The following is a 10,863-nucleotide window of genomic DNA, read 5'->3' on the forward strand; positions in this document are numbered from 1 at the left end:
CTATTGTTGCGGGGTACAGGCGGGCAGATCTTGGGGGGCGATAACAGCAATCACATGATCGGACAGCAGAAAATCCGGCCCTGCTCATGTTCTCCGGGGTCTCGGGTAACCCTGGTAGCTGAGACCCTGGAGATTTTCCGACTCTGGGGGGCGCTACAGCCTTATCCCTGATTGCCATTTTAGAACGGCGATGAGGAAATAAGGACACTTAGCTTAATGAGTGTCAGCGGTTGCTAAAGGTTTAAACTAAGGCTGCGATCACGCAATGAGTATTTGGTCAGTATTCTACCTCAGGATTTGTAAGCCAAAACCAGGAGAGGAACAGTCAGACGGAAAGTAAAAGGCCGGGGTCATATTTGCGAGTGCAATGCAAGAGACTCCCACGAGTCTCTCACCTCAATACTCGGCACTGCCACCGGCATTCGGGATCGGAGTGTGCGGCTGCATAGAAATACAGTGCCGGGTATTGAGGCGAGAGACTTGTGCGAATCTCTCGCATTGCACTCAGAAGCGTGACCTCGGCCTAAGGCTACGTTCACACTGGGCGTTTTTGCTATGTTTTAATGCATTTTTTATACTAATTTTCACCTGCGTTTTACAGTACCAGCAAAGCTAATGAAATTTCAGAGATCTCATGCACACACATTGGTTTATTTTTTTATCAGTATTTTGAGCTTTGCATGTTTTTTTGGATGTAGAGCATGTCACTTTTTTCAGCTTTTTTTAGTGTTTTCACCCATTGAATTTAATGGAAAAAAATGCATGAAAAAACGCACCAAAAATGCAGTGGAACCTGCCAAGCACTCAGGTTTTGCTGCAGAAACTGATGTAAAATACCGATAGGCTGTGTGCACACGTTGCGGATTTCCTGCGTTTTTTCCGTGCAGAACCGTAAGTAATTTACAATACAATGTAAATCAATGGGAAAATAAAAGTGCTGTGCTGATGGTGCGGAAGAATCCGCACGGAATCCGCAGGGGATTAAAAAAAGGACCATGTCAGTTCTTTGTGCGTTTCTGCACCCATTCCATTATAGAAATGCGCAGGGCTAAAAACTCATAAAATCTGCAAGAAAAACGCGCAGATTTTGACCTGCGTTTTCTGCCAAGAGATGCAGAATCCGCACAGAAAGTTCCAGAGGCAAATCCACAACATGTGCACATAGCCATAGTGTGACCATAGCCTTAAAGAAATGGATCTGTCAAAAATAGACAAAAATGGCGATGGAGAGAACCAATTAAATACAGTAATCAGGTCTTTGTTGTTTCCGTTAGTGTCCATTTTTTTTGCAGAAAACAATGTGCAGCATGTTGTATCTGTACTAGTGAATATGATGAAACTTACTGCTGAGCCTTCTAACACATACTACAACACAAAGGTGAACCTAGCCTGAGCATTGAAATGTAGAGTGGGCCCCTGGAGTCAGTTCCAATGGTGGGCCCTAGGCACCCCCGTCCGACACTGGGGCCATGTCATTATTTTTTTTTCTTTGAGACCTTTACTGGCCAGCCACGCTGTCGAGTAGTTGGAGGCATGTGATGGAGCATTGTCCTGCATGAAAATCATGTTGTTTTTTTAACGATACCGACTTCTTCCTGTACCACTGCTTGAAGTTGTCTTCCAGAAACTGGCAGTAGGTCTGGGAGTTGAGCTTCACTCCATCCTCAACCTGAAATGGTCCCACAAGTTCATCTTTGATTATACCAGCCCATACCAGTACCCCACCTCCACCTTGCTGGCGTCGGAGTAGAGCTCTCTGCCCTTTACTGATCCAGGCTCTGGCCCATCAAGAGTTAGGGTACCGTCACACTAAACGACTTACCAATGATCACGACCAGCAAAACGACCTGGCCGTGATCGTTGGTAAGTCGTTGTGTGGTCGCTGGGGAGCTGTCACACAGACAGCTCTCCAGCGACCAACGATGCCGAAGTCCCCGGGTAACCAGGGTAAACATCGGGTAACTAAGCGCAGGGCCGCGCTTAGTAACCGATGTTTACCCTGGTTACCATTGTAAATGTAAAAAAAAAACACTACATACTTACATTCTGATGTCTGTCACGTCCCCCGCCGGCGTCCACAGGGTTAAACTGCTTTCGGCAGGAGCGCTGCTAATGCACGCTGCTGCCGAGAGCTTCCCTGCACTGAATGTCTCAGCGCCGGCAGACAGCGGTGACGTCACCGCTGTGCTCTGCTTTACGGCCGGCACTGACGCATTTAGTGCAGGGAAGCTCTCGGCAGCAGCATGCATTAGCAGCGCTCCTGCCGAAAGCAGTTTAACCCTGTGGACGCCGGCGGGGGATGTGACAGACATCAGAAGGTAAGTATGTAGTGTTTTTTTTTACTTTTACACTTGTAACCAGGGTAAATATCGGGTTACTAAGCGTGGCCCTGCGCTTAGTAACCCGATATTTACCCTGGTTACAAGTGTAAAACATCGCTGGCATCGTTGCTTTTGCTGTCAAACACGACGATACACGCCGATCTGACGACCAAATAAAGTTCTGGACTTTCAGCAACGACCAGCGATATCACAGCAGGATTCAGATCGCTACTGCGTGTCAAACACAACAAGATCGCTATCCAGGACGCTGCAACGTCACGGATCGCTGTCGTTCTCGTTGTAAAGTCGCTCAGTGTGACGGTATCTTTACTATCAGTCCATAAAACCTTTGAAAAGTCAGTCTTAAGATATTTCTTGGCCCAGTCTTGACGTTTTATCTTATGTTTCTTGTTCAAAGGTGGTCGTTTTTCAGCCTTCCTTACCTTGGCCATGTCCCTGAGTATCGCACACCTTGTGCTTTTTGTTACTCCAGTAAAATTGCAGCTCTGAAATACGGCAAAACTGGTGGCAAATGGCATCTTGGCAGCTTCACGCTTGATTTTCCTCAATTCATGGGTAGTTATTTTGCGCCTTTTTTGCCCAACATGCTTCTTGAGACCCTGTTGGCTATTTGCCATGAAACGCTTGATTGTTCGGTGATCACGCTTCAAAAGTTTGGCAATTTCAAGACTGCTGCATCCGTCTGCAAGGCATCTCACAGTTTTGGACTTTTCAGAGCCCGTCAAATCTCTCTTCTGACCAATTTTGCTAAAGGAAAGGAAGTTGCCTAATAATTAAGGTCACCTTATATAGGGTGTTGATGTCATTAGACAACACCCCTCCTCATTACAGAGTTGCACATCACCTGATTTACTTAATTGGTAGTTGGCTCTCAAGCCTGAACAGCTTGGAGTAGGACAACATGTATAAAAAGTATCATGTGATCAAAATACAACTTGCCTGATAATTCTGCACACAGTGTAGAGCCCACAGCGTAGCACTCGCTGCATGTCACTGTAGAGTGGCATCAGTCGAACATCCCTTTGGCGGATATTAGCTACTCACAAATGACACCCTTACAAAATCCAGCTGCTGCAGCATCTCAACAAGGATGACCCAGATCGGCATGCTAAATTTGCAGAATGGGCAAAGCAAAAATTGGAACAGGACCCTCAGTTTACACAGAACATTATGTTCAGTGATGAGGCAGACTTTTCTGTGAATGGTGAAGTAAATAAACAAAACCACCGCTATTGGTCTGACACTAACCCACAGTGGATAGATCCCCCAAGACTGTTGGAACACAAAAATTCATGGTATGGTGTGGTATATGGGGTCCAAAGATAGTGGGGCCATTTTTCATCAGTGGAAACCTCAATGCCACTGGATATCTGAAATTGCTACATGATGATGTGCTGCCCTCTTTCCAGCAAGATGGTGCACCACCACATTATGGGTGTCAGGTCCGAGCATTCTTACATGATCAGTTTCCTGGAAAGTGGATTGGTCGTCGTGGGCCAGTTGAATGGCCACCAAGGTCTCCCGATCTGACCCCATTAGACTTTTATCTTTGTGGTCATCTGAAGGCAATTGTCTGAGTGAAGGTGCGAGATGTGCAGCATCTGAAACAACGGACACTGGAATCCTGTGCTAGCATTTCTTCTGCGTGTTGCTATCTGTGTCAAGTGGGAGAAGAGGGTTGCATTGACAATCCAACTCAATGGGCAAGCACTTTGAACACATTTTATAAGTGGTCATAAACTTGTAAATAACGCATGAAAGAATAGTTGCATTAAAACCAAGCACACCATTGTGTTTCTTGTGAATTTCTCAATAAGTTTCATGTGTCAAATGACCGTCATCCCTTTGGAAAAAATAAAGTTGGATCCAAAATGTCCGACTTCAAAATGGCCGCCATGGTCACCATCCATCTTGAAAAGTTTTCCCCCTCCCATATACCAATGTGCCACAAACACGAAGTTGATATAACCAACCATTCCCATTTTATTTAGGTGGATCCATGTAAATGACCCACCCTGTAGACATACTGTAATTTCCACAGCACACACCAGAGGATGCAACATGGAATCCAGTTATGCTTTATTATTCTAAAACAGTCCAGACCACAGACATAGACATGTAATTAGAGATGTTAGTATAGACATTACTTGTTCCTGAGTCTGCTGACGGCTCTGTCTCTGAAATACACCATAGCCATGACGGTTCAGCCAAGCATTCATCTATTTTCTTTGGGGAGAGAGAAGAAAGCTGCTCCCATATCATGAATCAGTGCTTGTTACAGGTCCATTACCTGCCTGTGTAAATGAACCCCTAAAGATAACATGTCAGCTACAAAAATGCTATTTACCTGTGGGTATATTGGTAATCTGTAAGTAAATAGTATTTAAAGCATGTTAGGCTGTTTTACTGGGAGAGCGGCTACCAGGAGAAATTGAAATATGTTCCTTGCAGCCGCTTTCTTCCAGTCATTGAGGTGGTTCATGGAGCTCTAACACAGAGAGGTGACTGCTACCGACCTCTACGTCTCCTGAAGAATAAAATCAAGCGGCTGCAAGGAGAATATAATTTCATCAATGAGCAGTGATTGATGGTATAGGAAGGTGTTTGGGGCTTATTAGCTTTCATTTTGATGTAGAAATGATGATTTGTTTCTTTATCTTATGGCTTTTTTTTTATCACAGAATATCCTCAATTTACACAAAGAGAATGATGCCTTGTCAACAATGATCATTTTTATTCTCATATGAAATATGCGGCCAATGACAAATGTTTTATTATTTGATGTTTGCACTGGCCAATGATTAAGAATGAACATTAGCACAATTGATTATTTGTGAAATCATCACATCATGTAAATTTCACTTCAGTCAGTTAATAACAGAACTTTGCTACACACTTTGCAATTTCTATGTAATTTTTGTATTTATACTTTTCTTAATGTTTTATATTTAGATAAATATACGTATTAAGGTTATTTGACTAAAAAAATCACAGCAGTTATATTCTTGACAGATGGTCGTAGCAGCAGCTCCAAAATCCAAAAAAGTATTGCACAAGACCCATATGAAGAACATTCTAACATCTCAGACATGGATCCTTTTAATGTAAAATATCCTAATTCGTCACAGACTGTTAAACAAAATAAAAGTCACAGAAGAAGTGTGGAAAATAAAAAAGCTCCCACGAGGAAGAAGCCATTTTCATGTTTTACAAATGAATCTAAACTTGTTGCACATGAGAGAATTCACACAGGAGAGAAGCCATTTACATGTTCAGATTGTGGCAAATGTTTTACTGTAAAATCTAATCTTGTTAGACATGAGAGAATTCACACAGGAGAGAAGCCATTTTCATGTTCAGAATGTGGGAAACATTGTACAGATAAATCAACTCTTGTTAGACATGAGAGAATTCACACAGGAGAGAAGCCATTTTCATGTTCGGAATGTGGGAAATGTTTTTCAGATAAATCAACTCTTGTTTCACATGAGCATATTCACAAAGGAGGGAAGCCATTTTCATGTTCAGAATGTGGAAAATGTTTTACAATGAAATCAACTCTTCATACACATGTGAGAATTCATACAGGAGAGACGCCATTTCCATGTTCGGAATGTGGGAAATGTTTTGTTCTAAAATCACAACTTGCTGCACATGAGAGAATTCACACAGGAGAGAAGCCATTTCCATGTTCGGAATGTGGAAAATGTTTTGTTCTAAAATCACAACTTGCTGCACATGAGAGAATTCACACAGGAGAGAAGCCATTTCCATGTTCGGAATGTGGGAAATGTTTTACTCTAAAATCTCATCTTGTTATACATGAGAGAATTCACACAGGAGAGAAGCCATTTTCATGTTCAGAATGTGGAAAACGTTTTACAAAGAAATCAACTCTAGTTTTACATGAGAGAATTCACACTGGAGAGAAGCTCTTTTCATGTTCAGAATGTGGAAAATGTTTTACTCTAAAATCCCGTCTTGTTAAACATCAGAGAATTCACACAGGAGAGAAGCCATTTTCATGTTCAGAATGTGGAAAACGTTTTACAAACAAATCAAATCTAGTTTCACATGAGAGAATTCACACTGGAGAGAAGCTCTTTTCATGTTCAGAATGTGGAAAATGTTTTACTCTAAAATCTCATCTTGTTAAACATGAGAGAATTCACACAGGAGAGAAGCCATTTTCATGTTCAGAATGTGGCCAATGTTTTACTCTAAAATCCCATCTTGTTAAACATGAGAGAATTCACACAGGAGAGAAGCCATTTTCATGTTCAGAATGTGGAAAACGTTTTACAAACAAATCAAATCTAGTTTCACATGAGAGAATTCACACTGGAGAGAAGCTCTTTTCATGTTCAGAATGTGGAAAATGTTTTACTCTAAAATCCCATCTTGTTAAACATGAGAGAATTCACACAGGAGAGAAGCCATTTTCATGTTCAGAATGTGGAAAACGTTTTACAGATAAATCACCTCTTGTTGAACATGAGAGAGTTCACACTGGATACAAGCCATTTTCATGTTCAGAATGTGGCAAATGTTTTACTATAAAGTCTAATCTTGTTAGACATGAGAGAATTCACACAGGAGAGAAGCCATTTTCATGTTCAGAATGTGGGAAACATTGTACAGATAAATCAACTCTTGTTAGACATGAGAGAATTCACACAGGAGAGAAGCCATTTTCATGTTCAGAATGTGGGAAATGTTTTTCAGATAAATCACATCTTGTTAGACATGAGAGAATTCACACAAGAGAGTAGCCATTTTCATGTCCCGAATGTGTTTTTTTTTTTATCTAAATCTCAACTTGTTAGACATTAATTTTTGAAATCTGAAATGTCACTTTTTGTGGTAATAACGATGGAATGTCTCATATCTCAGTTATTCGGAAAATATTGTTTCCTTTTATGTTGCGATTTATTTTGGTAATAAATAAAAATATGCAATATTCAAACTTTTGAAGTGACTTTGAGGGATTAATATATTGGGAATTCCCTTAAAGAGGTTGGTTTTTTAACCCTTTCACCCCACATGCTTGTTTTCACCTTCCTGACCAGAAACATTTTTTTCAATTCTGACCAGTGTTACTTTATGAAGTAATAACTCTGGAATGGTTCAATGGATCCCACTGATTCTAAAACATGCTCACATACAGTGGGGAACATAATTATTTGATACACTACCAATTTTTCAAGTTTTCCCACCTACAAAGAATGGGAAGGTCTATAATTATTGTAGGTACACTTCAACTGTGAGACAGATTTTAAAAATAAAAAACAAAAAAATCACATTGAATGACTTTTAAATAATTAAATTGCATTTTATTGCATAAAATAAGTAATTGATCACCTACCAACCAGTCTGTCTCTCACAGACCTGTTCACTTTTTTTTAAGAATCCCTCATACTCTGCACTTACTACCTTATTATTGTTTAATTGTAAAGTGCAGCGGAATATGTTGGCACTATATAAATAAAGATTATTATTATTACTACCTGTATTAATTGCACAGATCTCTCCATTCTTTGTAAGTGGGAAAACTTGCAAAATCAGCAGTTTATTAAATAAAGTATTTTCCTCACTGTATTGTACGTCATGATGGAGGTATACTTTCTTCGATATGACTTGTGTTTATTTGTGAAAAAAATTGGAAAAATGTAGAGCATTTTTCAATTTTCAAACTTACATTTTTTAACTCCCTTAAATCAGAGACTCCTGTTATTCAAAATAGTTAAAAGAATAACATTTCCCACATGTCTACTTTACATCAGTACAATTTTTGAAGCATAATTTTTTTTTTAGTTAGGAAGTTTTTACAATAAAATTTGCCAACCTTTTATTTTATGGACCACATCACATTTAAAGTGACTTTGAGGAGTCTATATGACTGAAACTACTCAAAAGTGATACCATTCTAAAAACTGCACTCCTCAATGTGCTCAAAAACACATTAAAGTAGTTTATGAACCCTTCAGGAGTAACAGGAATTAATGGAATGTAGAAGGAAACAAAATAAACATTTAAAAATGTTACTTTAGACCCAAATTTTATTTTCACAAGGGTAACAGAAAAATAATGCACCCCAAAATTTGTTGTGCCATTTCTCCGTAGCAGGCCTATACCCCATATGTGATTGAATACTACTATTGGGGCGCATGGCAGGGCTCGCAAGGGAAGGAGCGCAGTTTGCCTTTTTGAATGCAAAATTTGCTGGAATCATTAGCGGATGCCACATCGTGTTTGAAGAGCCCCTGATGTATGATGTGATTAAATAATGGAAACCTCCCACAAATGACCCAACTTTGGAAACTAGATTTCTTAAGGAACTTATTTGGCACTTTATGCACAGCTAAAAAGTTGGACACTGCTGGATCAGAGGTCATACGACGTCCACAGTGCCTTCATCGACCTCGGTATAGGGATTCCGTCTGAATCACTTATTTCAGAGATTTACATGAAAACCAAAGTGTAAGTGCTCAACGTAGAGCGCAGGAGATATGTGAGCCGAGCCTTACATTATCTTTGGGAGACTGAACAAATAAACAGCAGGTGAAGAATTGGTTTTATTTTTTATGCAGTTCCCCATGCTGTATAAGAGATTAGACAACTTTATGCTTGGGTCAGTGCGATTACAACCCGATTTATATTGTTTTTACATTTGGCTGCGGTCACACACTAAAACACGCTTTTTATTGTAAAAACAAGTTTTTGCATCGTCATATTTTGATACAATACAAAAAAGATAAAAACAGCAATCCTTCTTAGAGAAAAATGGTGGTTTAATAGCCCATATAGGCTACTGCGACGTTTCAGCTCAAAGTGTGAGCCTTTCTCAGGCAATGTGAAATGTGAGCAAGCAGAATATTTAGCAATATATCTATTATAAATTGATTACAGTAATAAAGTGCATAAGTGCCATCCAAAGTTGTAAAAATGATTACAATATACATGTATACAATCAGTGTTTAACAGGTTACATAATAAAGTGCATATAAATAGATAATGCACAATAGAGGATGCATAAACTACAATTAAATTAAACTACATATGAATTACAAAAACATTGTGAAGAGAGTAATGCAATTTTTGGTATTTCTGGTATTCTCAAAAAACATTGGCCTATGGTTGGTAAGTGTGTGCCTGAGATTCTGGAATATAGGAATTCCCCCTCTTCTAACGTCTAAAATACAAATTAACACATGCGGATATTGGACCTTCCAAAATTAGCAAACAATCATTTTTCAACAAGAACCAAGAAGACTGGGTGTTATCCCTGAATTGTGTTAATTGTACCCGTCACTGCCTATATATTGAAGGGCAACCAAGTTTTACATCCTCAGACCAATGAGAAATTTACCATTAAGCAATATCTAACATGTGCTTCCGAATTTCTTATATAGCTACTGCAGTGTCCTTGTAATTTACTCTATGTGGGAGAGTCCACATGGGACCTAAAAAGAAGACTGAATCACCATAGGTATACCAGTCGTAAGAAAAAAAATTAATTTGCCAGTTTTTGATCATTTAGTAGAGTGGTCATAATTAGTGATGAGCCAGCACTAAAATGCTCGGGTGCTCGTTGCTCGGGTCAAGCAAATTGGAATACTCGGGTACTCGACCCGAGCAACAAGCCCAATGTAAGTCTATGGGAAACCTAAGCATTTTTACCGCCATCCCCCCCGGGGGTTCTTTAAGGTCTAAAAACGTCTGAAAATGATGGAAACACTGCTCAAATGACACAGGAACATCATGGGGATCGCCCCTGGAAGCATTTCTGACTCGTAGGTCACAGCTTTAAGCAATGTTGTCAGAGTTTCACGCCATTTTTACAGGTGCACCAAAAAAACATAAAAACGAAACCAAAATGGATTTTGCTGGAAAATATGTTAAGGTACATCCTGTCCAGGGTAATGACTTGTATATAAGGCAAAATAATTAACCCCAGACCGAAATGTTCCTCCACCACTTGGGCTATGTTCACATGCAGCGTTTTTTATCCATTTTTCAACTTTGACATTGCTTTCAACCAATACAAATGCATTCACTGGGAAATGTCATTGTAACATTTAACAACCCTAGCTGGCCACGTGGTGTGTGACACATAAGGAATAGTGATGAGCGAATATACTCGTTACTCGAGATTTCTCGAGCATGCTCAGGTGTCCTCCCGAGTATTTTTTAGTGCTCGGAGATTTAATTTTTTTGCCGCCGGTGAAAGATTTACATCTGTTAGCCAGCATAAGTACATGTGGGGGTTGTCTGGTTGCTAGGGAACCCCCACATGTACTTATGCTAGCTAACAGATGTAAATCTTTCAGCTGCGGCAAGAAAAACTAAATCTCCGATCACTAAAAAATACTCTGAGGACCCCCCGAGCATGCTTGAGAAATCTTGAGTAACGAGTATATTCGGTCATCACTAATAAGGAAGGCACATCTTGTTTAATTTATGAAAGAGGGACTCTGTCAAAGTCACAGGGCCTATTTTTAGAGGGGCATCAGGCGGCATT

General features: G+C 39.9%; 1 pseudogene; it reads left to right on the top strand.

Annotated features, from left to right (window-relative positions):
* Positions 1–5,431: 5,431 nt before the first annotated feature.
* Positions 5,432–7,153, top strand: LOC143786230 (uncharacterized; annotated as a pseudogene).
* Positions 7,154–10,863: the final 3,710 nt, after the last annotated feature.

The sequence above is a fragment of the Ranitomeya variabilis genome, chromosome 7 (assembly GCF_051348905.1).
Source record: "Ranitomeya variabilis isolate aRanVar5 chromosome 7, aRanVar5.hap1, whole genome shotgun sequence".
Taxonomy (NCBI): Eukaryota; Metazoa; Chordata; class Amphibia; order Anura; family Dendrobatidae; genus Ranitomeya; species Ranitomeya variabilis.